Consider the following 25,733-nt stretch of genomic DNA (forward strand, 5'->3'; position numbering starts at 1 on the left):
GTGGCGGCAGCGGACCGTGGAGGCCGGGTGCAGCCCCGTCGGCTCCGTGCTCTCGGCAGAAAAGGATTTCCTACGCGCGCCCCCCCGCCCATCACTTGGCGCTCGTCTGGGGAGGGGTGGGATCTTGGGATCTTTTTGCCTGCAAGTCCCCCCGCCCCCCCGCGGAGAAGGATTTGAGGCTGGGCTCCAATCGAGGCGGAGGCTGCAGGGCCCGCGGGCGCCCCCCGCCCCGCGCACGCCTCCCGGGAGCCCAGGAAGGCGCAGCCCCGGGGGGCCCCCTGCGCCCCCGGAGGAGCAGCGGCGGTGAGTCTCCCCCTCTTGCCTGCATGGCAGCCTCCGGCGCCGGGGCACGGGGCCGCGGCAGGTGGGTGCCCAGGCCCCCGGGCCCAGCGGGTGCGGGCGGCCGCCCTGGGGTGGGGGTGGGGTGGGGTGGCGTGGGGATGGGGGCGGCGGGGACCCGAGCGGGGAGGCGGCGGCGGGGGCAGCGCCGGGCCCTCCGGGGACCCCGCGCTAGACGCCTGTCTGGGCTGCGCTCCCCCGAGGCGGCGGGGCTGGGCTACCTCCCCGGCCCCCTCCCCGGCTCCCGAGAGGGGCGTGTGAGGCGAGGAGGTGGGATCCGGGCGCACGGCCCCCCCTCCCGCCGGGGCCCGGGGCTGGGCATGCACGCGCGCGGGGAGGCCGCCACCCGCCCCACCCCCACCCCCACCCCACCCCCCCGCCCCGCCCCCACCCCGCCCCGGGGAGCGCGTGCGGGGCCCTGGCTCGGCGTGACCCCAGGCCGCGCGCCACCCGCCGCTCCACGTGCGCCCCGCGGGCCGAGCCCGGAGGACACTCCCCGGAGAGTTGCCACCTCCCCGAAGTAAAGTTGGCGGCCCCCCCGCCCCCCTCGGAGGACGCGCGGCCGCGGCACGTTGGCTCAGCTCCCGACGGGCAGCAGCGGGGTGGGGTGGGGGGGTGGGGGGGCGCGTGGGAGACCGAAACCAGGTCCCGGGGCGCAGAGCCGGGGGCCCGGGCCCGGACGCCACACCGTGTGGCTCTGGCAAAAGTTGGGGGGGGGAAGGGGGAGGGAAAAACAAACAAACAAAAAAAAGGACATTTTGATTTGGGGATGGGGGGGGGAGTGGCCTTTCTGCTTTCTCCGGCTTCCAATCCCCACCGTGGGGAGCGTTGGAATGTGCCGCTCAGATCCTCTGAGGACACATCCATATTTATAATTTATTTTTAGGAGAAGTTGTGAAAAAGAGAAGGGGGGTTTAAGATGGGGAGGAAGGTGGTGGTGGTGGGGGCGGTGGTGGTGGCCTTTTCGGAACCCAGACACTAATTGAGCTATTAAAGTGGAGATGATTTCCCCCAATCCGGGGAGAGCAGCAAATTTGACTTTAATGAGGGACAATTAAAGGCATAAATAACGAAACTTTAGCTGGATGTGGGGGGTGGGGTGGGGACTTAATGCGGCACCAAAGGCACTCCTTTTGCGCTTTGCTAAGGGACATTTTGGGGGCCCAGCGTCTTCCTGGGAAGCTTTCAGGCCCAACTGTGGGGCTGGAGGCAGGAGAGGGAAAAGATACCTCCTCCGGGGTGGACAGATACCCACCCCCATCCCTCCCACCACCGTCCTGGCTTTTGGGTGAGATCAACTGTCATCCCTGCAGGAAAACCCAGGATTCCTTTAATTATCCAAGATTCTCCAAAATCCTGCCTCAGAGGCAGACTGCCCCAGTGCTGTGAGCTGTGCAGGGGAGCACACTTCTTTCGAAAAGGTTTTGGAGGCTGTGGTCCCAGAATCGGGGTTTTGAGGGCGAGATGAGTTATGTTTGATCCAACTGGCCCACAAAGTCCCGCTTTTGGGGTCATTCTAAACATCGAGGGATTCAGGCCCAGCAGCCCGTGGAGAGAGAGCCAAGAGCTAACACCTCCAAGTTGCACATCTAAAAGCTGATTGGAGAAAGGGGGGGGGAGGTTTGCTACTTTTGGTAAAAGTGAAAGGCTGTTGGGGGGGCGTGGATATTCTCGTGTGTGCCCGCGAGGGTGTGCGCTCCTTTTGTTGAACCTGCTAAATTTTTAAGGGCCTCTTGGCTTGGGAGGCCACAAAGAGATGAGGGAATTGTACAGTTTTTTCCCCCAGTGGTTTAATGAGATGTTGTAGGGGACAGGATTTGAAGGCAATGAGTGGCATACCTGTTTGACACCCTCCAAATGCAACACCGTTGAAGCTGTGAATGGTAATTATGTTAGATTTGTCCTCACATTTGTCAAAGGGGCACCCTCCCCCCACCCCCCGTCCGCCTGCTTCCGCTGGGAGCCACAGTATTACTTTGGTACCTCGGTCTGAGCCATTTTATCAGAAATTCAGGATATTGTGTTCACAGGAGCTCTCTCAAGACAAGGGTGGCAGGGGCACAAATGCCCTTCCCAGAACATTAAGCTTATTACGTAGGTTGTATTAATTTACACCCTCCCACACACCCCCCCCCACACACACCTGCCCTCCAGTTGTGCCCTATGCAGACACCCACATACCTTGAATTTATTTGCAAACCTGGATTTCAATCAGGTGTCCACAGCACAGAATAGAAAAGTGAGCTGGACCCGAAGAACTTTGGAACACAGGGTGCTTGATGGACGATTCTGTGTAAGGCAGACATGACACACGTACACACAGATGACATTTGCACTCGGGGGCCTTGGCAAAAACAGTTCTTCACTTCCCCAGTTCCCTTTGTTACGGGACACGATGAAACAGCACAATTTTCAAGAGTCCACCATCCCAGCGTGGCTCATCGATGGGAAATTGTCACGTTGTGACACAAATTGTGTTTGTGCTCTGCTGAATCGTCACCACCACCCCCCCACACACCCCCCCCCCCGCCCTTGGCAACACCAGAGAGCTGTCAGGTCCTATTTGCTTTGCTAAATAAGGATATCTCGCCAAATTAGCCTTTAATGATACTTCTCCAAATAGGATGTTTTAGGTGAATTAACGAGGCCGGAGCGCGGAATGTGGCGCCGAGACACCGAGCTGCCAGCCAGGCGGTGTAGCCGTATGTTAACACGACTGGATCGTGAAGTGGGGAAAATCAGAGCGTGTTTCGTTGCCGAGTGTGAAGCAAGTCTGCTTTCCAGCGAGCATTTGCAATCGCACAGCCCTTGCTTATACGCGGGCCCCCTGAAACGGCGCCTGAAACTCTGAATACATTTAGCGAACTTTGCCCCCCCCTCGGGGTCTGGCACCAGGCGGTGTAGTTTGGGGAAGAGCTTATAAATCAGGACTTTGCAGCGAGAAGTCGGCAGGAATTCGGCAGAGAATCCCAGCGCCTTTGCATATTCCTACCACCACCCTCTCCCTGCCCTCCCCGCAGCAATAAGACACACACACACACACACACACACACACACACACACAATTAAGCAAGAACTGCTGAATATGCTGAATGCATTTTGGCTTTTCTCCTTGGGCCTGTCTGTGTGAAATTTCATTAAGCGGTTCCTATCCCCCCACCCCCAAGAAGTGTGGATTTTGATGAAAAAAAAGAAAGAAAGAAACTTTGAATCGAGTTCTTAACAATATACAAGCCATGGCGAATCTCACTAGGACACAAATGTTTTGATGGGGTGGAGGTGGGGGAATATGATCTAGCCCCGGGGGTGAGATATTTAGAGGGGGTAGTGCAATGAGAGGAATTCTTCCTTAATGATAAAACATTTATGTTTATGACTCAAAGCAATGGAAAGGTGGGAGAGTCCCTACAAGGGAATACTCCAATTTCTTGCTCCCCAGCACCGCCCTCACACACACACACACACACACACACACACCACCTTCTATTAAGAACAGAAAGATGGTTCTTGCCAGGTAAAGCTACGGCTTTCTAGTAGCAGATCAGCTCACTCTCTTTTAATCGGGATCGTGGAGTATATACGGCTATTTGGGGCGGGGAAGAGAAAAATTAGCCCGATTACGGGTAAGGGAAACTCGGTTCTTAGAGTCACTTGCCAGAAAATACGTGCACACGCCAACAAAATAAAACACTGTTCTGGAATCTTCTCTCTTGCCCAGCATCCCAAACTCGGAAAACGTGCAGTGCTTTGTGCCGCGTGTGCATAGAACAAGTGAAACCAGAGCACCACACGGGCAGGAGGTAAAAGCACCATAGATTTTTTGGGCCTGGGAGCCACGCAGGCTTTTCAAAGCAAAAGGGTGGATGTGGTAGGGAGTTTGGAAGGAGTGAGCTTTGGGGTCCGCCTGCCACCCTGAGCGCCCGGCCCTCCTCTGGTCTCCCTCAGGGCAGCTGATGACCCGATGCCCGCTCGGCGTCCGGGGTTGTAGGGGGCGCGTGGGTATGTGCAGAGCCGTCGAGTTTCCGATTGCACAGCATCTTCCTTATGGGGAGCATCTGCGTTTAAGGAGCCGCAAGGCAAACTCATTTCTCCGTGTCCCTGAATGGCCACGGTGCTCTGTGAAAGGGAGACACACGTGGGAAGTGAAAACTGAGGTCGGTGTCACCAGAAAGCCACGTTAAAAATGCACCGGCAAATGGAGCCTTTTGTCCAGGACTTGTTTGGCCTCCGCAGGGAAGGCAGGCAGTGGCCGCCTTGAGCCTTGAGTTAGCCGTGCAGCGCGGTGTGAGAGTTTGCTCGGAGGCGTGCAGAAAACCAGGCTCTCTTGTTGGAATCGTGCGTGAGATCCGTGCCCGGGCCTGTTGGCATCTCTGCCTGGACCACTGCCAGCCCAGGCCTGAATGTGGCCTTAGAGTCATCACCGCGGCCCAAAGGAGCCCTGGACAGGTGCACACGGGGCTGTGGCAGCGGGGGCGTGTGTGCAGGGCTGGGGACGGGGGGGGGGGGGGGGGGGGGTACGATCTCTGCTCCTGGGACCCCGCTGGCAGCGTCTATTGACTAGAAGTGGGGTGTTTGGCTCCTGAGGGCAGCCTCCCCAGAGACTCTGCAGGGCCTACTGCCCCACCTACCACGTGGTCTCTGGTGGTGGGGAGAACCCCACTTTGCTAAGCACAGCCTCCCCGATGCTCAGAGGGCAACCAGTGGAGGCCATCCTAGGGGCTGGGGGCAAATCCGCCTGTGCGGGAGCAGAGCAGACGTTGAGTCCAGAAGGTTCAGGGGCAGAGCCGTGCTTCTGCAGGCCAGCTGGAAGTCCTCCCCGCGGTCCTCCTCACGTTCGGGGTGGGCCCAGGGGGCGTGGCGCGGGGCCAGCGGCGGGGCTGCAAGCATCTCAGCTACCGTGCAAGCTGCCCTTGCCGGCCCTCTCCAGGCCAGCGGGGCAGGCTGCAGCCCTGAAGTGGGGAGAAGGCGCTGCAGGACCGTCACAGGGCCTGCTGGGCAGATGGGGGGACACGGAGCCGGGCTGGGCGGGACGGCCAAGAGGGAACTGGGGGGCATCCCTGGGCGTGGAGGAAGGCGGCTGCTCAGGCAAGCTGCACCCAGCCCTGAGTCAGCAGTCCCATGGGACTCCCATTTGGCCCCAGCCGCTGGACTCCAGGCCACCTAAAGGCCTCCTGGGTTCCTGATTGTATCTTAGAATGGCATTAAAAGGTCCAGACCAGGCATTCGTAGGCCTTGCCATATTTAGCCTCAGCTTCACCCAGAGAATATTTTAGGTGCTGCTTGAAAGAAGAGATCTGGGCCGGGTTGCCAGCTGTCACATGGCGAGTATAGGATCGCTCGTTCCCCTGCAGGCCTGGCCCAGACGGCCGGGTGCTCACCGGCACAGATGCCCCGAGCCCCTTGCCAGAGCTCCGGGGCCACGCGACAGGTGCCAAGGAGCCAGCGAGCGCCCAGGTAGCCGGTTCCGTGTCAAGAAGGCTTTGCGTCCCGTTTTTCGTTCTGATGGCGATAAGGCAGGCGGCCTCCATTCACAGCTCACAGAGGCTGTTTTCAGCCCCTCTCTTCTCTCGATGGCCCAGTGTGATATGCCAGCTTGCTGAGTGAGCAGCCTCCTCCTCGGGTGTCAGCAACCGTGGAGAGGTTAACCCCTTCGGGACCCAGGGGTGCTGGCTGGCGCGGGGGCCTGCACGTGCAGAGACCTTGCGGGCCACTGGCCCCAAGGGGACCCACTGCCCTGGACTTCTTAGTCCTCGATCACTAGTGGCCAGACCTGAGAGACAGCATCCTGGACCTTAGCAGGGATTCTCGTGCCTTCTGCTCCACCAGCGACACCACTAGGCTCCCCTGCCCCAGCCTTCGCCCTCTGGTTGGTTGTTCGGCCGCGGAAACTGCTCTCTTTCCAGATATTTTCATCTGGGTTTCCACGTTGACCACCTTTCTCCCCCATTCCACATGAGGAGGTATTGAGGGATTTGTGATTCCCTTCAATGGAAAAGGAGGGTTCGGGAATAGTTGGTTGGGGTCTTGGAGAAACGTCACAGGCGAGTCCTGGAAGTGGCCTGGTGTCTGAGAATGACCCTTATAACCTGCCCCGGGATTCCCGATCTCGGTTTTCTGGGCGCAGAGGAGGCACGTCGGTCTTGAAGCCACTGCACAGCGACACATTTAGCCAATTATCAGCCAGTCATCAGCAGCTTTTTGGGGAGCCTGGGCGGAGCCGCCGCATACCATGAAAGCTCTGGCTTGTTTAAAGTACGCTCTAACTTTGTACATTTTTTCCTTTTTAGTTTTGGCTCTTGGTACTCCGAGAGCCACCACTTCCTGCCCAGCTGGTTCGTTACCGCAGGGAAAATGAGGGACTTTTGGGGGCAGATGTGTTTCCATTCCACTATCATAATGCCCCTAAAAATCCTTATTGCTCTTGCAGTATTCCTCGGGGTCCCTGGGCCAGCTGGGACGATGGCAGCTCTGAGTTCCTCCAGCAACTCAAAGAAGAGAAAGAGTTTCCCCAGATCCTCCCAACACACACTCCCTCCTGCACTCACTGCTCAGAACTGGTTAGGGCCACGAAAAAGAGAAAGGCGCCCTCCGCAGACACACTGGTCGCTAATCGTGCTTTCTGTCCCCCTTTTGCTCTGGGGGGAGCGAAGGGAGTCGGGGGCGGGGGGTGGGAAAGGAGCAGGTGTTACTCATTGCACCAGGCTAGTGAGGCGACTCTCACCTTCAGCCTGGTCCCTCCAGCGGGGCCCCGGGATCTTCACCTTGGCAGGCGGCCCTGGCCGGTCCTGGCTTTCTCCCTCTGCTCCCTGAGCCAGGGCACTTTCCCACTCCCTGCCTCGGTTTACCTATCTGCCAAGGGGAGGGCCACACCCCAGGCTCTGGCCTCGAGGGTTCATGGTTGCCACCCACGGCTGTGATGAGCTCAAGGACTATAGGAGCGCCGAAGGTGCTTTGAGAATGGGGAGGTTCAAGCATTCGCCGCGGAAGGCGTGAGTTCCTAACACACCTTATAGGCTGAGGCCACTCAGACAAGCAGGGGAGACCGCAGCGAGCACGGGTTTCTGGGATCAGCCCGCTTGCGCTCTGGGACTGCTGCTGTGTCACCCCAGGCAAGTGGCTCAACCTCTCTGGGCCGCTGGTTCCTCTCGTGCGAAACCCACAGCTCAGAATAGCCACCGCCCTGGCCTGATGCGCAGATCTACTCGGCGATTTTAAGTGGTACCTGGCTACAGGTGTACATTATTCTCATGGGTATTTCTTTGTAGGGTTCATTTCTGTTTGCAGCCAGCAATGGGATTTTCGATTGACGGCAGGGATAGAAAGACCCCTTTTTTGTACTGATTTATAGAAGTGAAAAAGGGCGAGTCACTTGGAAGAAAAACATGAAGCAAAGAATAGCAGAGGTGGCCTGAGGATGGGGCAGAAATAGAGACGGCGAAGCCCACTTAATTAAGAACTCCTGTACGTCTCAGCGATTTTTGGCACCCACATAGTTGGGTGGCCAGTTCGAATGTGTGGTGGGCCCCACCCATGACAGCCAGGGTGTCACATGTCTTCCCTTTTCAGGGATGCCCCCACCCCTTCCCTGCTCACCCACACCGATGAGATCTCCGCCCTGATGCCCACCCATAGTTTTCATTTGTCCCCGTCTGAGGGTGGTGACGACCCAGCGCTCTTCTTCCTCGCCAGGGCACCTCTCTGGGCCTCAGTTGCTCAGTGAGATGGGGAAAATAATAAACCCTCTGTCCCAGATCAAGGGATTGCCAGAGCTCCATCGGGCAGCTACCACGGTTCAGACACAGCACCAGGGACAGGCAGGGGCCACAGCAGTGCCCTCGGCCTGGAGGGACGCTCCTTCGACAGGCCACCCCGTGCCAGGCCCCGGGCACCAGCTCCCCGCCTGCCCCCTGGGACCGTGGCTTTACAGGGAAACAGCGAGCGCCGGGTCCGGCCAGCAGGGGCGGACTCTGGTTTCACTTTCTGCTGTGTCATGGGGTGGGGGGTGGCATCAGGACCCAGCTGGCCAGCTGGGGCAGGCATCGAGAGCCTGGCGGACAGCTGCCGGCCCAGCTGCCAGAGCACAACCCACGCCCTTGCCCCGCGGGCTGCCAGGATGGGGGCTGGGCCTTCAGGCACCCCTTCCCTGCCTCTCTCCCACACGGTGGGGAGAGCCCCAGGTGAGAAAAGCCAGGAGTGAGATGACTGCTGGAGCTACGAGATCTCCCCCAAACAAGTGCTTAAGCCACATGGTCTTGAGGTTCTGAGAACTGCAGCTGTTGCTCCTGGATCCGAGTGCTCTGGCTGGACACCTGCTCCCCGCCTGCCTTCGCTGAGCGCTGAGGCCCTACTGTGCGCTAAGCACCATGCCCGGTGCCAGGGACACAGCCGGGACCAAGACGGCCCCTGTCCTCACGGGGCTCCCACTTGAGTTGGGAGACAGATAAAAGAGCAAGCAAAGAATCCCCGTGTTACAGGGGAAGGTGTACACTGCGCTGACCATGAGCTGCCTAGGTCATCACCATTACCTAAGAGTGACAGATGCTACCACAGGCACTTGAGGTGCCTCATCTCACTCTACAGCCGCAGCCAACTGTGAGGTGGGCCTTAACAGGTCCTTGTTCGGATGAGAAAATTAAGGCGCAGGGAGGTGGCCCAGCTGGAAAGGAGCTCTGACCCCAGGTGCAGGGCCCTGCTCTCGCCCTAACGCGCTGCTGTCATCACCCTGATACGTTTAATAATTTTGGCATGAGGGGCCCCGGGTTTTCACTTTGCAAACTAGGGAGCCCGCCCTGCCCGGATCTGATGGACTCCAAAGCAGTCACTCTGAACTCCCACCATCCACACAGATCCTATAGCCAGGTCCAGAATAATTTTCCAATTCATCAGTGCAGTATTCGGGGGTTGGGGGTGGAAGGGAAATCCTGGGGACAAAGGGAAGGTTGATTATGGGGCTGAATTGCCCAGATGCTTGTTGGTTTGTGTGTTGCCCCTTTAGAAGCCAAGGAGGCAAAAGCCAAGGGCAGATGCTGTCATTCATTCACCGCTGTATCCCCAGGGCCTAGCGGGTATTAGCTGCTCAGTTTACATCTGTGAAGCGAAGCCAGTGAGTGGGAGGCTGCTGGGTATCCTGATCGAAATAGATTTAAATGACAGGAAAGCAGGTTGTCAGGGATGCAGTGTCAGCCCTGGCCACCCCAACAGGCTTCTGGGGGGCCCCTGAAACGTGTGGGGATGTGCATCTCATACCTCCCCCAGATCCAACCGCACCTGCCAATGCTCTGTAGCAGAATACTGTGTAACAGGCTCTGGTGGGGAGCTCGGAGAAAACACAGATATTTAGACACGTGGGCCCGGATTCCCAAGCACCTGTTATTGGGGAAAATGCAGAGTTCAGTTAAAAAAAATATTCAGGTCTTAGTTCTGGGCGGGTTCAAGTCCCAGCTGGGGGTCAGGGGGCACAGTTTCCTGGGCTGTTGAATGAGAGGGCTTGGATTTGTGGATCAGAGGCCCCTTTTCCTCTGAAATTAGAGGTCTTTTATACTCTCAACGCTCCACATTATAAATATTACCAAGAAGCAGAGAATCATCTCAAAAGCCTTGAAGATATTTGGAGCAATAATAAACATTTGTATGTTGTCACCAACTGTTTTCACAGGCACTGTCTCCACTGCTTCAGATGACCCGGTAGAGGAGGAGTTGTCGGGTTCCGTCTCTAAATAACACAACCATCAGCATATACTGAGTGCTTTATATGTACTAGGCACTTAACACGTATGATGGCATTTTAGTTGCCCGAGCAGAATACGAGGGAGGCACTGTTATGGTCTACAGCTTGCCGATGAGGAAACACTTAGAGACCTGTCCAAGATCACACACCCAGAATGTAAAGAGCTGGGGTTCAAGCCTGGACCTTCCATCTCAAGGACCAGCAGACTTTACCCCAAAAGGGTCAAATACTAAATATTCTCGGCTTTGCAGGCTGTATGGTCTGTGTGGCAGCTACTCCACTCGGCCATCGTAACAAAAAAACACAGACAACGCAGAAACGAGTGGATGTGGCCGTGTGTTCCAATAATACTTGATTTATAAAAACAAGATATGGACTGAATTTGGTCCACAGGCTATAATTAGCCCACCCCTGTTCCAGACCCCAAAACCTGCCCTCTGGTTTGGCCCTACCAACATTCTTTCCCGTCCTCTCTCCCCGCCTGTGAAGTAACTAAGAGTTAAGCTTTAGGTCAGAGAGACCCTTGGCTCTGGAGGGATCGAGTTGGGCCTCTCTTTTCTTGAGGGAATTATGAAGCTCTTGGAATTTACAACTAGTAGGAACTAGTAGTGACCGCCCTCATAGGACACCATGGGAATTTGAAAAGTGTAATTTTAATAGCTGTGATGGAGTAACTTTTAAAGAGGAAATGGTTATAGTTTGGAAAGATACCTCAGTGGGGCACCTTGGCTGTGGAGGGTACTTCTCAGAGAAGACAGTTCTCTGGAGTCTGTGAGAATGGAAATAGAATGAAAAACATCTTAAGGCACAAGAAGGCAACTGAAAGGGGGGGGGGTGTGACAAGTGTGTGTGTGTGTGTGTGTGTGTGTGTGTGTGTGTGTGCATGCGCAGGGAGAGGATGCGGGAGAGACAAGGGATTTCCCAAAGGGCAAGAAGCTGAAGACTAAGGATTCCTGGTGGGAGAAGTGGAGGACATGGCTTTTTTTTTTTTTTTTTAAGATTTTATTTATTCATGGTGAGACACACAGAGAGGCAGAGACACAGGCAGAGGGAGAAGCAGGCTCCCTGCAGGGAGCCCGACGTGGGACTCGATCCCAGGACCTCGGGATCACGCCCTGGGCCGAAGGCAGACACTCAACCACTGAGCCACCCAGGTGTCCTGATGTGATTTTTTTTTTTAATGGCTTTGTTGAGATATGATTCACTTACCCTACAATTCACCCACTTAAAGTGGACAGTTCAATGGCTTTGAATATATTCATAGAGTTGGGCATCCAACATCATAGTCAATTGTAGAACGTTTTTATCACCTCAAAAAGAAACCACACTGTCCCAATCCTCCTCCCTCCACTCCCCCTTCCTCCTAAGCAGTCACTAATCTACTTCCTTCTCTCTAGATTTGCTGTTCTAGATATTTCATATAAATCATACAGTGGGAGATCCTTTGTGACTGGCTTCTTTCACTGAGCATTATGTTCTCAAGGTCTGTCCATGCCGTAGCGCACTGCGGGACTGGATTCCCTTTTGTGGCCAGAGAATATCCACATTTTATTTATCCATTTGTGAGGTGATGGGCATCTGCATTACTTATACTTTCTAGCTATTAGGAAAAATGCAGCTGTCAACATCTGTGTGGGCATACTTTTTCATTTCTCTTTGGCGTACACCCTAGAAGTGGGATTTCTGGGTCATACGGAAGCTCCATGTTTAACATTTCAAGGAGCTCCCAGAAGCAGGTCTTGGATTGCCTTTTCAGCTTTGTATTATGGACTTTCCCGCCATACTGAACATAGGGAAAATACCATAATGAGCACTTGGACCCATCATCCAGGTTCAACAATTATCAGCGTTTGCCCCTCCTGATTCATCTGCCTCCCCCCCAACACTTCCTCTTCACTCTTTGGATAGTGCGAGGCCAATTTGAACACTGACTTTATGTTAACTTGCCCAAGAGGCCACCACTTTTCTTTTGCCCCTAAACTTTCAGAGTCTCCTCCACCCATAGCCTTGTGTTGCAGAATTTGGGGTGCATGGAGGAACTGGGGCAGGGTCCCAGTGGACCAGTGTGGGGTGGAAAGGGAACAGCTCCTGAACAGAACAGGACTGGCTACATCACTTGCACAATGAAAATGTGGAGACTTTTGTTCAAAAATTATTAAGAAGTTCAAGATGGCAACAGAGCACTAAACCAGACATAGGCCCTGTGCAACTGTACGTGTCACATGCCCATGAGGCCAGCAAAAGGGTGCCCAAGCAGAACTAATTCATTAGACACAGGAATTTAGAGCTCTGGTGTCCAGGAGAGACATAAGCACCCCTCACCCCCAATCCCTGGAAAGTTTCCAAGAAAAGTTGGGTCTCCCATGTGGGAGACAGTGGCATGTTGGGATAGAGTTCAAGCCCATTCCATCTGAATCTCCAAAAATAAGATGACCCCAGCTGACATGTGGGTTATGAGTACTTAAAAAAAAAAATTAGCCATTTGCCTTAAGCCTTCCTCCCTAAGAGCCTGCGGTTGTTTTATTCAGCCACACCATTTCGTACTGGACTCTGAGTGCCCTCTGATGTCACAGCAGATGACAGGGCTGCCGTCTTCAGAGCAGAGCCCACTGGTCAGCAAACAGTCCAGGGGTGCAGCAGCACCCAGGGATGCCCTCTGAAGCCAGGCGGCCGTGGTAGATGCTGGCAACCCCTCCGGGCACCCGGTCCCTCTCAGCAATGACAGGACTCCACTATCCTTCTCAAGGACAGCCTCCACCAACCAGACGAACCCTATTTCCTGTGCGCATCGAATCTCATCTCAAGAGCTCAGACTCCTTACTCAAGACACTGAGAGATTCCAAGCCTCTAGCATGTGGATGATGCACTTCCACTAACAGCCCCTTGTCCTGCAGGGGTATACAACACGGGGGGTGGGCCTCCTTGAGGAGAGAACAGGTAAGAGCCTTGCACTGCCTCCTGCTCTCTGCTGAAGCACATGCCCATTCACTGCTGGGTCCTGCACCCCCAGGAAGGGGTCTGTGCATGGGGCACAAACCGCACGGCGCTCAACACAGGTGCCTTCCTACACTTAGGAGGGGTAATCAAAAACCAAAGAAGAAAAAAAAATTTTTTTTAATTTGATTAAAATAACATAATGACTGTAGCAAACAAAAAAAAAAAAGAAAGAAAAAAAAGAAAAGAAAAAAGAAAGAATCTACAACAGGTCTGAGTAAGTCCTGCAGGCAGCTTTGGCGTTGGGAGCCAGCAGAGTGGATCTTAAAGCGTCGGACTCAAGACTGAGGCAATTCTCAGCCAAGGAAACGTGGAAGCACAGCCAGCAGATGTCTCTGGAGGCGTTAGATGGTTCTGGGCTTTTTGTTTTGTTTTGGGTTTGTGTGTGCGTGTGTGTTTTTCCTGCAAGCACCTGCTCCCTGCATCTGCTAACACACCTGCCGGCAGTGGGAATTTGGCCAGGTGGCCGCTCGTGACACCCACCCCTCGGCTGCAGTGACCGGGCCTGGCCAATCACAATGGTGGACCCCTTCTGGGCCGGGCTGACGTCACGGTTCTGGGTATGGTCAGGTGACCCAAGCAGGGCCGATGGAGGCTCGTCCCACCTGCAGCAGGTGAGAAGTTAGCTTTGTCCACCCTGTCTAGGCCAACAGGCAGAGAGAGAGAGAGATGAGAGATGAGAGATGGGATGGGGGTAGAGAGGAAGGATGGGGCTGGCGCCAAGGCCCGACCCCATAGCCCTACAGGTGCTGGATCCAGGAGCAGCTCAGCCTTTCCCGTCCTTATCGCAGCTACCAGAGGGATGAGTCCCCATACTACCTGTCACATCAGCTCTGGTGTCTGTGCGGCCCAAGCATGGGGACCATGTCCTCTTCAGGGACTGGGTGAATCTAAAAGGGGCAGGTCATCCTCAGAACCCATTGTCCCCCAGGTGTGCCTCCTGCACCTGAGGACAGAAGATGGGACGCCTGGGTGGCTCAGTGGTTGAGCGTCTGCCTGTCGCTCAGGTCATGACCCCAGGATTCTGGGAGGGACCTCAGGGAGCCTGCTCCTCCCTCTGCCTGTGTCTCTGCCTCTCTCTCCTCTCTTCGTGTCTCTCATGAATAAATCAATAAAATCTTTAAAAAGACAGAATAAGAGAATCCCCAGACACATGTCTCTGTGTGCCACCCACCCCAGCCCCCATTCATTTCCCGCTGAATCACAGCCACACACTTGCTGTTGAACTTGGAAGTCATGCCCTTTCCCTGCTTGCCTCAGTCTCCCCAACCTCGCCCCTAGCAGATACCCCCCCTCTCCTCCCCACCCTGCTCTCCACCATGGACCCCGCACCCAACTTATCCTGGCAAAGCTCGGATGCCGACCACGCTGTATTTGTGGCGGCCTCTGTATGACTGTCCCCGCCCACATGAGGAGGATCTTGAGCATGGGGACCCTGGACATCTTTGCACCCCCAGCTGGGGCGTGCAGTAGGCAGGCAACAAGCGTGAGAGGAAAGGAAGTGGGGAAGGAAATAGGAGGAAAAGGGTAGCTCATTCCTCCTTATTCTGGTCTCACCAAGGGGTCCCTGGTTTCCTCTGCCCCGTGCTGTCCCTGCAGGTGGACACTCAGCCCCTGCCCCCATCTCCTTCGGGGCTCTACCCGGGTGTCCCTTCCCGGTTCTCCCAGCCCCTCATTGACTCCCGTGTCTCCCTTCCATGTCTTCAGTTCTCTTTGGCCCCTCCCACCCCCATGGGTCCTCCCCTCCGTTCCTGTGATCTTACTTATTCTCTCCTCTCCCACAGGTGGTCAGGCATTTCTCTTTGGTCCTCTGCTAGCTCCTCAGGCCCTGGACCGCCACCTGACACCAGCTAGATGCTCAAGAAATACCTGAGCACACACGTCCAAAGCACACAGGACACCCGAACGGGTCTCTTACAGTACCTGTGTGCTTCATGCATTTTATGATCGTTGCAAAGGTCAGGTGATGTGTTAGCTCCTTAGGGCTCCCATAACAAATTGACACAAACCAAGAGGCCTTAAAATTACAGAAACAACAGAAATTTCATAGTCCTAGAGGCTAGAAGTCCATAACCTGGTGAAGCCACACTCCCCAAGGTGCTTCAGGGGAAGATCTGTACCTTGCCTCTCCCAGCTTCTGGTGGCTCCCGTGTCCCTGACTTGTGCCCAATGCGCTCCAGTCTCTCCGTGCATCTTACTCTAGGTCTGGCTCTGCTTCTCTCCTACGAGGATGCACGCAATGCTCATCTGGATAATCCAGGACAAACTCATCTCAAGATGCTTGAAGTCTTTTGCCATATAAGGTCATATTCACAGGTTCCGGGGACCGGGAAGTGGGCATCTCTGGTGTTTCTCTGCGACCACTCCAGGTTATTTGCCTAAAGAAACCAGAAAAGCTGGGGCGTGTGGGTGGCTCGGTCGGTTAAGCAAACGACTCTAGATTTCAGCTCAGGTCATGGGGTCAAGCCCTGTGTTGGGCTCCACACTGAGCATGGAGTCTATTTGAGCTTCTCCCTTTCCCTCTACCCATCCCCCCCATTCCCTAAATGGGGAAAACAGAAAGAAAGAGAAAAAGGAACCAGAAAAGCAAAGATCCCCACCATCACTCCATTGGCCTGACAGATAAATAAGGAAAAGAGTATGACTGTTTTATATGGCTCCTGAGTACGGAAATCATTATTTTTTATTTTTTTAAGATTTTATTTATTTATTGAGACACAGAGAGAGAGAGAGAGGCAGAGACACAGGCAGAGGGAGAAGCAGGCTCCATGCAGGGAGCCCGATCCCGGGACTCCAGGATCGTGCCCTGGGCCAAAGGCAGGCGCCAAACCGCTGAGCCACCCAGGGATCCCCTGGAAATCATTTTAAAACCCCGATTTTATGTTGTTTAATTACCCCCCCCCAATCATACCATGCTCATAGTAAGAAAAATAGCACAGAAGAGAATAACGCGGGAAATAAAGGAGCACCCGTTTGCGATTTTTCTTTATTTTCACTTAAAAAAAAATTCACTTTCTAAACAGTACCCGCTGTAGGCAGGGTGCATAATCTGCATATATTTTGGAAGCGTGTTCAAGGGCATTCACCTTTTTTGCTCATGATAGTTAAGAAAGCCGGGGGCGTTCCAGTATATCCTGAAGATGTGACAGTCTTCGGACCCACCTCATTCTTTCTAAGGACTTCTAGCATTGCACCATACTTAACCTGTCCCCTCCCGGCCAGCATTTTGGTGAATGCCAGCGTTTTGCCATTACAACATATACTCGCTCTGGCAGGTGTCCAAGTACGTACACTCATAGACGGTTCCTAGAAGTGGACCGTCTCAGTCTAGACGATATGTGCATTTTTTTATTTTTATTTATTTATGATAGTCACAGAGAGAGAGAGAGAGGCAGAGACACAGGCAGAGGGAGAAGCAGGCTCCATGCACTGGGAGCCCGATGTGGGATTCGATTCCGGGTCTCCAGGATCGCGCCCTGGGCCAAAGGCAGGCACCAAACCGCTGCGCCACCCAGGGATCCCGATATGTGCATTTTTATTTTTTTTATTTATTTATTTTTTATTTTATTATTTTTATTTTTATTTTTTTAAATGAGATTTTTTTTTTTTTTAGATTTTATTTATTCATGAGAGAGAGAGAGAGAGAGAGGCAGAGACAGAGGCAGAGGGAGAAGCAAGCAGGCTCCATGCCGGGAGCCCGACGTGGGACTTGATCCTGGGACTCCAGGATCGCGCCCTGGGCCAAAGGCAGGTGCTAAACCGCTGAGCCACCCAGGGATCCCGATATGTGCATTTTTAAATTTCTGCAGCGACTGCCCAGTGCCCGTCCAGAGGGCCTGGGTGGGGGAGCCTGTTTCCATGCCCTCGCCCGCCCCAGCAAGGACACAATGTGTCAGGGGAAGCAAGTCCCAGACGAGGTAAGCAGACCTGCCAGATGGGCCCCGGGTGGGGGTGGACACGGCCCCTGAGATTGTCCCTGTACCTTCCTGAGGCGATAAGCCATTCAGAGTTCTCATCGGCTTTGGGTTTTATAAACAAAGGCAGAGTCTGGGGAGGTGAGCCAGAACCATGCAGCGAGAAGCGTTGTGCAAGTCAGTATTTATTTCTTTGGTGCGGTTAGAACTTAAATATGGTCAAAACATATTCTTCTTTTAATTTACACAAACAAATATGTTCCCCGGCTGACACCTCCGGTGCCAAGTTTCTGGGGGAAATGAAATTCTACTGTGAGATTATAAACCACTAGGGAGAAGAGGAGAATGGAAAAGCCGCTGCAAGTTTGCTTTTCACGTCCAGAACCGGCTGCTGAGAGGTGTCTCTTTCTGTGCTAGTTGCAGATAAACCTGCCAGTAATTTTCGCGAATGAGCCGTGGAACACATAAAGGCCAGAGGATGGAAAACGCTCCGGGTTTGATAAAAGGAGTTCTTGGCTCGGAATCCTCCCTCCTGCTAGCCCCGCCGAGATCCACCCGGAGAGGGCCTGATGGATTGAGGAAAACGAAATGAGACCAACGTGAGTCTCCTTTCAAGGGCTGTGCTAATATAAAACCAAACGACTTGAACTTGTTCCAAGAGGGGATTAAAGCAACATGTTATTTTGAGTGATTGCTTAATTTATTGAGCTGCGGCTAGATCTGTAACAAAATACAGCCCTTGCAACTGATAACCTCCTGCTGCATTTGAACTTCTTACAATTAAGGAATATTTTCCAAGAGTTTCTCTGGAACGGCTTCGCATTTTTAATCTCTGTGGTGGGGTGCTTCTGAGCACTCAATTTCTGGGCAAGTTTTTGGGTTTCTTTTCTTTCTTCTTCTTCTTTTTTTTTTTTTTTCCCCCAAGAGTGACAGGCTGATGTTAATAGGAAAAGGAAGGAGCATTTTATTGACTGTCTTGTGTGTGCCATGCGCTTGATATACATTATCTCTAATCCTGACAATAACCCAATGAAGAGAGTCTTATTAGTACCTGTTTTACGGATGTGAAGCTCATAGATGTGAAGCCATTTTCCAGAGTGGCGCTGTCCAAGACCGTAGCTGCTAGTCATGTGTGGCTACTTTTGTGTAAATTAGTTAAGAGTTAAGAAATCTGAAAATTAAAAAAAAAAAAAAGAAATCTGAAAATTCACTGCCTGGGTTGCACCAGCAACTAGTTCAGTGGGGCTGTGGCTACCTATTGGACACCATTGACGTAGACCATTTCGATTAGTGCAGAAAGGCCGAGAGATTGGTGCTCTTCCAGTGATTTCAGAGGCAGAAACTGGGAGTGCCCAAATTCAAACCCAAGCTTCTTCGAAGACAGCACCATTCTATTATCACCCCTGGCTTCTTTCTTCTCTTCGTTTGGCCCAGAAGCAGGGACTAGAGCAGTGATTCCAAACCCTGGGCTGCACATCAAAATAACCCCAACTGCTTAAAAAACAAAACAAAACAAAACCAATACTGATGTCAAGGTCCTGGCTGCAGGGATTCTGATTTAATTGTGATTTGGAGGTGTTTTTGTTTTTTTAAAGGTTTTTAAAATTTATTCATCCATGAGAGACATGAATAAATGTCCCTCCTGTGGGGAGCCTGGTGTGGGACTCGATCCCAGGACCCTGAGATCACACCCTGAGCCAACAGCACGCGCTCAACCACTGAGCCACCCAGGTGTCCTTTATAAGTCCCCATGTGACTCAAGTGTGCAGGCAGGATTGGAAAGTATCAGGGTGAACTCATGCTATATTTTGCCCGATGAAATAAAACTGTGTTTCCGGCCACATCCCCTGAAAAGGTGAGAAATAACGACCAGTTCTGTAGCTAGGTAAGCACTGCCGGCCCCCACATTATGGTCCCTAAGCACCACTTTTAACCAGAAACCAGGGCTCTGTGGAGATACGGCTGATTCCAGGTGTGAGGGGGGAAATGTGCAAGGTGAGCATGGAACTCCTGGTCACCCAGGTCACGTGGAGCTGCCAAGACTTCTAGGGTCATGCCAGAAAGGATGCAAGGGACAGTGTGAAAGGCCAAAGATGAGACAATTTGAGTATCAATAAGAACAATAACTGCAAAGGATTAAAAGGTGTCACATACATCCAGATTTGAGAGGTTACCAAGAAACTTAAAAAAAAAAATACAAAAACGGATGCCTGGGTGGTTCAGTTGGTTAAGCATCCGCCTTCAGCTCAGGTCATGATCCCGGGGTCCTGCGATCGAGCCCCACGTCAGGCGCCCTGCTTGGCAGGGAGCGTGCTTCTCTCTCTCCCTCTGCCCCTACCCCCCTGCTCATGCTCTCTCTCTCTCTCAAATGAATCAATTTTTTAAAAAGGAAAGAAAAATTGAAAAACATAAACTCATTTGTCATCTTTGGAGGATGCTGAGGAACCGACTCATTATTTTGACAACTGTCAAGTAAAGGGACAGAACCAAGCCTTTATTCTTTCTGATATGAACTATTCCTTGCAGTAACCAAAGAGTTGGTAAGGGCAGGTCTCCCTTTATGGAAGTAGTCCAGCTCGCAAACAAAGCCAGAGGACAGATTAGTATGCCACCGTTTTGCAACCTCCAGCGGATGATCTGAACAGTCATCATCAATGGCTGCTAATGTCACAAAGAGGGACAGCCAGACATTATGTGCCTTTAAACGGAAATACTAAACAGCCACTATAAAGTCATACACCACACACACAGAAAAACCCAAACAGGAATCTAAGTGAGCTTCTGGATCTAACTACTGACTTCTAAGAAGTATAGCTGGGGGAGGATCACATATAACAGCAATATGGGGACGCAGTAAGCAAAACTCAAGTCTGTAGGACGTGCCACAGAACAACCGACCCAGTTTTTCCGACCAATAAATGGCAGGCGAAGAAAAAAGGAGGAAGACAGTCCATACAGATTAAGAGAGACATGAGAGACATATCGACCAATCGCGATGTGTTGAACCTTATATGGGTCCTGATTTCGACCAGCTGTAAAGAAAACATTTTTGAGAAAACCAGAGGAATTGGAACACTGGATGTTTGCTGATATTAAAGCACTACTGTTAGCTCTAGGAGGGGTGATGGTGGTTTAAAAAAAAATCCTTTTTTTTTTTTTTAGTCATATTCTAAAATATTTGCAGAAGAAATGGTTGATGTCTGGAATGTGCTTCCAAGTATGTGGGATGAGGGGGTAGAGGCAGAACAGGATTAGCCAAGAGTTGGGGACTGTTTGAAGGTGGGTGACGGGGAGCTGAGGTTCATTGTACCGTATCCTCTACTCTTGTACCTGCTCCAAGTTTTTCATAATAAAAATAAGAACGCCAGCCTTTTCCTCCCCTTCTCTCAAGCGTATGGGCTTGGTCTGCCCACCCACTGCTGGCACCTCTGGGGCAAGCCTGGGGCACCAACTTGAGGTGCATCTCAATGCGTGCACACACATATACACACACACACACAAACACACACACATCCATCTCCATGGCAACCAGCGATGCAAAGAAACAGCCTCCACCAGGCTCCTGTCCCCAGAAGGATCAGGCCAGGCTGTCGGTGTCAGGCCAGGGCACTGTAACTGCTCCACTCAGAGAATCCCTACTCAGATCTTCACAGGGAGCCCCCTCCCCACACCTGCCTGCTTGCACCCCTTCCTGTCCCTCCTGCCCCCACCCACACACCCCCTGAGGAAGTAGAGGTCAATTCGCAGACAGAACAGGACCCTGAATCAGATCCAGCTGTAAATTCTGACTTTACCGCTTAATGGCAGGACCTTTGACCTCCCCGAGCCTCAATCTTCTTACCTGTACAATGGGCACAATGTGACCTCGACTAACTCAATCGATTTCTATTATGGGGGGACAGTGGCACAAAGGGCCTCATCTCCCCCTCACAGAACGAGACACTCAGAGGTACAAAGCAGCCTTAACAGTGTAAGTGCTGTGAATATAAAGTACGCGTTGTGAAACTTGAAATTTAAGCGTGCTTAATCCCAGCCTCATTGTTTTGAAAACTGGTGGTCACTCCTTAGGAAAATCTTAACTCCCAGGCTTGCTTTTTGTTAACCAGAGCATCCAGCTGTGCCAAACACAGAATGGTTTCACTTAACTTGGTGCTGACACTTCCATGAGGTAAGTACTATTATTCTCATTTTATGGAAGAAGAAGCGAGGCACAGAGAGGCCAGGTGCCTTGTCTGAGGCTGCCCCGTGGGGATATGGCCCTGCCCTGTCCGCTCAGTCCTCGGCATTGATTAAGCTTGGAAATGCAGCCGCGGAGCCCAGAAATCAGGGCTGCCAGGGGACCAGCAGGCTCTTCAGGTCAAATTCCATTTTTGCAAATGAGAAAAGAGCGGCCCAGAGAGACCAAGAGACTTGTTCCAGGCCACACAGCAAATTAGCTGCTAAGCCTCTGTCCAAGCTGCTTGGGGAGAAGATGCAGAGAAGTGTCACATGGTGAGGGAAGCTGACTCTTTTGCCTCCACTTAGTCCTGTCCCAGAGCCAGGTGACCAACCGTCCCGGGATTTCCTGGTACTGTGGACTTTAGAGGCTGAAATCAGGCAGGTCCTGGGCCAACCAGAATGAGTCGGTCACGCTAGGGCACAACAAGGCGTCTACGTGGATCTTTCCCAGGACACGAGACCCTGGGTTGGAGCTGGCTGAGGACAACCATCAACGAGGCCCCAGGGAAGCACTGGGGCTTCATGCTCATGATCCCCTGGAGGTACCACCCCTGTGCCATCTCAGCGGCCTCCCCAGTGCTCCATCAGCCCCCATCCTTCCTTGCCTGCTCAGACCTGTTCTCCCCCAACAGCTGGAGCCTCCTTTCTGAGCCATAAATCTAATTATCCCAGGTCCCAGTTTATAAACCTAAATGGGATCTCATTTTCCCAATTGCTTTAGGACAGACTCTAAAGTTTGCAGGCCCAGAGGCCCCCTTGCTCGGTTTCCCTGGCTGAGCCACCTCCCTCTGGACCCCCCCGACCACTACAATATTCCAAGCGGGACCAGGATAGCCAGGGCCCTACTAAGTGGACCCTCCCCGACCCACACACCCTTTTCCTAGCACCCACCCTTTCTTGCACAGAATCGGCCCCATCATAATCCGGGTGGCTATTTGTACAGTTAACCGATAAGTACCGTTTGGTCCCCCGCACCCCTGGCTAGGCTGTCTGCCCACAGGAGCAGGGACTGTTAAGTGACTGTTCACTTCTGTCTTACGGCCCCTGTCATGGGGGTGACACACGACCGGCATTGAATAAACTCTCATCGAGTGGCCCAGCCCACGCCACCATCACCTGGGACTTGGGACCGGGGCCTCCATCTGAGATCACAGAAACCACTGCCAGCCACTCTGACCTCCAGTTCCCATTCCAGGCAGGCTGGCATCCGTGATGTCACGTGACAGATGTTGCTCTAGATTGGCCTAGAGGCCACTGCAAGGACCTAGGGCAGCCAGGATCGGGTGGGGGGAGCCAATTATGGTACCTGTTCTGCTCATCCTTTCTTGGCTCTGTACCCATCCTGACCTCAGCACTAGCTCGGGGGGGGGGGGGGGGGGGGGGGGGAATGTGTGTGTGTGTGTGTGTGTGTGTAAAGGAAACATCAGCCCCAGCGTTTGAGACCAGACAGCTGGCCGGTGGTTCATGCTGCAAACGTTCAGGCCTTGGTCCCAAGGTAACGAGGAAGCCCACCGCCTGGTGATTTGCCTGCAGCCCTTCCCGTCCTCTCCCTTCCCCTTCCCCTTCCCCTAAATCAGTTCCAGAGTTCCTCCAGATTTCCCCGTTGCTAAGCTCCGAGGTGCCAGGCCCCGCAGCGCGCGCGCTGATTGGCGGGGAGGCCCCGCGGCCGAGCCAATCACAGGCCTGCCCCGGGCCGCGGCCTCCAGAGCGCAGCTCGCCCCGGGGTTTTGGAATCTGCTCGCTGACGCTAGGAACCGCAAAGGTTTCTGTCGAGCTCTGCAAAACCTGTTCTCTCCATCCTGTCTGCCTGTCTGCGTCTGTCTGTCTCTCTCCGGAGCTCAGGCTTTCCAGGGGTGGGGGTGAGGGTGGGGGATGCCGGAGGCCCCGGAGTTCCCCCCCTACACACACACACCCCGGGGTGGGGTGGGGGAGCAGGGGGGTGTCCCCGGGGGTTGCCAGGTCAAGGTCAGCGACAAAGAGGCCTGGGGCTCATCCGTGGGGGACCACAGATGACTGCGTGATGCCCTGCCACAGGCTGGGGGATGCCCCAAGCCCCCCCCCTCCCCGGGGACTGACCCCAGGATGGGGACAAGCGCACGTGGTCCAGTGGGGAGCCCGCACCTGTGAAGGACCTGGGAACACACACGTGGTGAAGGGCCCTCTCGTGGGAACCCTGATGCAAGCCGCCCCCCGGAATGGGGTCCCGTCTGTGTGCCAGGAATGTTCTTTTTAAGCCCACTTTATGGAGGCACAGACTGACATCCACAAAGCTGTATGTCTTTACCCTAAATATAGGGTTTGGAGGGGGGTACCTTAAACATATCCATCACCTCCAAAAATATTCTCCTTCCTTCTTTATTTAGTTTTTCTGGGCATAAGGACCTTTACCAGAAGATCCATTCTCTTGCTGCATTTGTAGGTACACAGTACTGGGCACTAAACACACTGCTCTGTACACAGATCTCCAGGACGCATTCACCTTGCATAACGGAAGCTTTGGGTCCCTTGACCAGTATCTCCCCATTCACATCCTCTCTCGATCCCAGGAAATCCTCATTCTGCTCTCTGGCTCTATAAGCACGACTATTTTAGAGTCCTCATCTAAGTGGAATCGTCTAGTACTTGTGCTTCTGCAAATGGCTTATTTCATACAGCGTAATGTCCTCCGAGGTCATCCCTGCGTTCACCTGTTTCCTTAATTTCTCTAAGGCTGGATGATACTCCATTGTATGTATATCCCATGTCTTCTTTATCCATTCGACCATTGAGGGACATTTTGGTTGGCTCTAGGTCTGGACAGTTGTGCCAGAAACTTCACGTACACATCCCCTCCCCATCCCCAAACTCCCAATAGACACCCAGAAAATATTATGGACTTCTCTGGGTTTGCTTAGACTGCTTCCACCTTTTACTAAAGCGGTGGTGGGGGGGGGGGCATACTAGAAAGGAAGCCATGTGACCCAGGCCTGTCCCTGGATTTGCTGGGCTGGGGACCAATGTGAACGCATGGAGAAGGTGCCTGAAGCTGTTATGAAACCCCTTCTCTCCCTGTCGAAGCCAATTTGCCTTCCGTGTCTGTTGCTTCTGACAGAGTTAATACAGACACACACTTTCTCCTCATGGTTCCCAGGTTACAATGGGCAATACGCATGTATTCCCACCACCTAGGGTCCTCACGATCATCTGGTGATGTATCCTATTTTGCAGATGAGAAAATTAAGGCCCGGAGTGGTGAGCGAGTCTTGCACAGATGATATTGCCGGTTGTGTATTCCAGGATTCAAACCTGGGCTGATTCCTGGATGTCTTGATGGCTCCTTTTGTCCAAACTGAATTCGAGGACCTCTGGCAAATCTGATTTGCATATGAGGTCCCCATCTCCGGAATAGCACCCCCTCCAGAATGGTGGTGCTAAATGGAAACTGAGTGTCATCCCTGACCCCTCCCTGCCACACCCGATCCTCACTAAGTCCTGCCCGTCCACCTCCCCCACAGGCCTGGAAGCATTGACTTCTTTCCCTGTCCACCTCTCCGCCTTGTCCAAGCACTCATTTCTGGAAACCTTTGCTGCAAGAATTGCCTCCCACCTGGTTCTCCTGTGCCCACCCTTGCCTCTCTCCTCCACAATATGGCTCCCCTTTGCATCGAGAGGAATTGTCTCAAAATGACCATCTGGTCATATTGCCTTGCTGGGGGACACCGGGTCTGATGAGCTGATGGCATGCATTTGCCTCTGGGGATGCTTTGAAAATCATGCAACCCCTTGGTCCCACCTGAGCTTCGGGCACAAAGTCTTCAAGCCCAAGAGGTGGGCAGGACACAGCTCCTTGCATCTTGGCCATTCTGTCCTTCATCCCACCACTAGTTGCTAGCATTTCCCAGACACTGTTCACTGTTCTGGGGCTCCAGAGATGACCCATCGGCCACCTGAATGAGCCTCACAGAGCACTTGCCACAGGCTGGGCCTTCACTCTGCTTCATGCCCAACATGCTCACCCCTCCAGCAGCCTTGGAAAGCAGTAGCTACTCTTAATTCCATTTTACAGATGGGAAGAAAGAGGTCCCTATCCTCATGAAGCATATATGCTAGTGAGAGAGACCGACAAAATCGAGTTATACACACACACACACACACACACACACACACACACACACACGGCATGATTTAGAGAATGATGGGACCAAGGATGTTACTTGGACTCTGTGCCTTCCAGACTCCTCATCTCAACTTGTAGCCTGTATAACATGTGCAGGGCCCAGGGCAAGAATAAAAGTGAAGGCTCAGGTACTATATATGAACAGATTTAAAAGTTATAAGTCAGTGACACCTGGGTGGCTAAGTGATTGAGCATCTGCCTTCAGCTCAGGGCGTGATCCCAGGGTCCGGGGGTCAAGTCCACATCATGCTCCCCACAGGGAGCCTGCTTCTCCCGCTGTCTGTTCTCTGCCTCTCTCTGTGTGTGTCTCATGAATAAATAAATAAAATATTTAAAAATAAATACATTTTTAAAAAGTTGAAAGTCAAGCTAAGAAATCATATAA

At 53.1% G+C, this 25,733-nt stretch overlaps 2 long non-coding RNA genes across 2 annotated transcripts in view; one reads left to right on the plus strand and one right to left on the minus strand.

Annotated features, from left to right (window-relative positions):
• On the plus strand, nt 1-20,340 carry LOC140638469 (uncharacterized). Its single transcript, XR_012035499.1, has 3 exons — nt 1-303; nt 16,674-16,977; nt 17,392-20,340. It is a non-coding gene; the product is annotated as an uncharacterized lncRNA (long non-coding RNA).
• Nucleotides 17,021-25,733, minus strand: part of LOC140638470 (uncharacterized) — a 24,333-nt gene continuing 15,620 nt past the window's right edge. Inside the window, exons 2-3 of the long non-coding RNA XR_012035500.1 lie at nt 18,026-18,145; nt 17,021-17,540 (exon numbers count right to left, since the gene is read on the minus strand). This is a non-coding gene — a long non-coding RNA (uncharacterized lncRNA). The remainder of the gene's footprint in view (nt 17,541-18,025; nt 18,146-25,733) is intronic.

This window comes from Canis lupus, chromosome 8, assembly GCF_048164855.1.
Source record: "Canis lupus baileyi chromosome 8, mCanLup2.hap1, whole genome shotgun sequence".
Classification (NCBI taxonomy): Eukaryota; Metazoa; Chordata; class Mammalia; order Carnivora; family Canidae; genus Canis; species Canis lupus.